The sequence below is a fragment of the Ornithodoros turicata genome, chromosome 5 (assembly GCF_037126465.1).
Source record: "Ornithodoros turicata isolate Travis chromosome 5, ASM3712646v1, whole genome shotgun sequence".
Taxonomy (NCBI): Eukaryota; Metazoa; Arthropoda; class Arachnida; order Ixodida; family Argasidae; genus Ornithodoros; species Ornithodoros turicata.
Window position 1 is genome coordinate 45,021,839 of NC_088205.1, and position 2,690 is coordinate 45,024,528.

Here is a 2,690-nt window from a genome sequence, read left to right on the forward strand (position 1 = left end):
TGAGGGCCGTCCGAATACCGAGCAGCACTGTAGGAAGAGCGGCGAACCACTGGGTACGCTCACGCGCGCAGGAGAGAGAGGCCTTAAGGTGACGGTGAAAACGCTCAACGAGCCCGTTTGCTTGGGGGTGGTATGAGCTGGTTCGTATCCGATGTGTGCCGAGTGTCTCCAAGAGCTGGGTGAACAGCCTGGCTTCAAACTGGCGGCCGCTATCTGTGGTAAGGGTAGCAGGCACACCAAAACGGGCTATCCAGCCGTGCAAAAAGGCTTCGGCAACGGTCTCGGCGGTGGAATCGGCGATGGGAATTGCTTCTGGCCACCTCGTAAATCTGTCAACGCATGTTAACAGGTATGAATGACCATGCGACGGGGGAAGCGGGCCCACCAGATCGATGTGCACGTGCGAAAATCGGGCGTCAGGGAGCGGGAATGCTGCTAAAGGTGCCTTTTTGTGGCGGTTGACTTTCACACGTTGGCAGACGAGGCAAGCGCGGGTCCATGCCCGAACGTCGGCGTTCATCGATGGCCATAGAAAGCGGGTGGTGAGCAGCTTCTGCGTGGCGTGGATACCAGGGTGGGCTAGGGCATGCACGCTATCAAAGACAAGGCGACGGAAAACCTGCGGAATGAACGGCCTGGGTCTGCCCGTGGAGATGTCGCAAGTTAACTTGAGGAGCGATCCGGGCAGAGGCACCTCTTCGAAAGAAAGAGTGGTGGCAGAATCTCGCAGTTTCCGCAGCTCTTCGTCTGACTGCTGCGCCTCGGCGATCTTGGAATAGTCCATCGTCAACTTCGGAAAGGTGACAGCATCGACGTGCATCCTGGACAGAGCATCCGCTACAGGGTTGTCGGTTCCGTTCACGTGGCGAATGTCGACGGTGAACTCACTTATGAAGACCAGCTGTCGGGCTTCACGGGGAGTGTAACTGTCGGCAGCCTTGGAGAGGAACGCGTAAGTCAAAGGCTTGTGGTCTGACAGGATGTAGAACGTTCTTCCTTCGACGAAATACCGGAAGTGGCGGATGGCTAAATAGGCAGCGAGCAGCTCACGGCCAAACGCGCTGTAGCGGGACTGCGCTGGAGAGAGCTTCTGCGAGAAGAAGGACAAAGGTCTCCACTGCCCGTCGATAAACTGCTGTAAGACACCGCCAACAGCATGGTCAGAGGCATCAACCATGATGTTAGTTGGCGCGCCGTGTTTCGGGTAGACGAGGACAGTAGCGTCTGCAAGGGCTTGTCTGGCAGCGAGGAAAGCGGTGTTCGCTTCTTCCGTCCACGAAAACGGCGTTGAAGATGGCGTGCCGCGCAGCATGCCTGTCAGAGGTCGCAAAATGCGCGCACAGCAGGGAATAAATCGTCGATAAAAGTTCACCATTCCCAAAAACTCTCGCAGCTTACGCAGTGACGTTGGCGTTGGGAAGTTGCGTATGGCAAGAACTTTGTGGTCGAGAGGGCGGATGCCGTCGCTGCTGATTAGGTGCCCGAGGAACTCCAGCGATGGCTTGCCGAACTCGCATTTTTCGGCGTTCACAACAATGCCGAACTCTTGGAGACGCTGGAAAAGCGCGCGAAGGTGGTCTTCGTGCTCCTCGGGGGACCCGCTGGCAACGAGGATGTCATCTATGTAGGCAAACGCAAAGGGAAGGCCGCGCAGCACTTGATCCATAAAACGTTGGAAGGTCTGGGCGGCGTTTCGCAGACCAAAGGGCATCCTGAGATATTCGAACATGCCGAATGGTGTAACGATGGCAGTCTTGGAAACGTCGGAGGGTTCTACTGGAATGTGATGGTAAGCTTTTACCAAATCGACCTTGGAGAACATGGTCATGCCGTGGAGATTGGAGGCGAAATCGTGAACATGCGGGATAGGATAGCGATCTGGCACAGTAACCTTATTAAGGGCTCTGTAGTCGCCGCACGGCCTCCAATCTCCAGTCTTCTTCGGTACCATGTGCAAGGCCGATGACCAACTGCTGGAAGAAGGCCGGACGATTCCAAGCTGGAGCATGTGTTGGAATTCCTTTTTCGCAATGGCGAGGCGCTCGGGGGCCAGGCGACGAGGACGGGCATGCACGGGAGGACCTGTAGTGACAACGTGGTGAGTCACTGTGTGCATCACGGGCCGCTCGGTGTTACATGGCTTCAAGAGGGATGGGAACTCCTGCAGGATGGCGGAGTATGGACAGTTTCCAGCCTTGAAGCGGGCGATGCGGCTGCACACTGAATGGCGACAGGGAATGCCGTTGACGCGAAACCGGGTTTCTGCATCCCAGAGCAAGCGATTTTTCATGTTCACCATGAGACCGAAATGGCTCAGAAAGTCTGCTCCCAGAATAGGGTACTGCAAGTCAGCCACAAGGAAAATCCATGCGAAGGAGCGGCGGAGGCCCAAGTCGAGAGTGAGGAAATGCTCTCCGTACGTCGCAATCGGCGTGGAATTAACAGCTTGCAGGGTGCGGGACGTTGGCTTGCGTGGTGAACGAAAAAGAGAGGACGGAAGCACACTGACGTCAGCGCCGGTGTCAACAAGAAACTTTAGTCCGGAATTGTTGTCAAGAACAAAGAAGAGGCGGGATGGACGAGTGCCAGAGTCACCAGCCGCCATATCTAGTGACTGGCTCGGGAGCTTCCCTGGAAGGTGCATGGTGGTGTACAGTTGCGAGCCTTGGTGCGGAAACGGCGATGATACC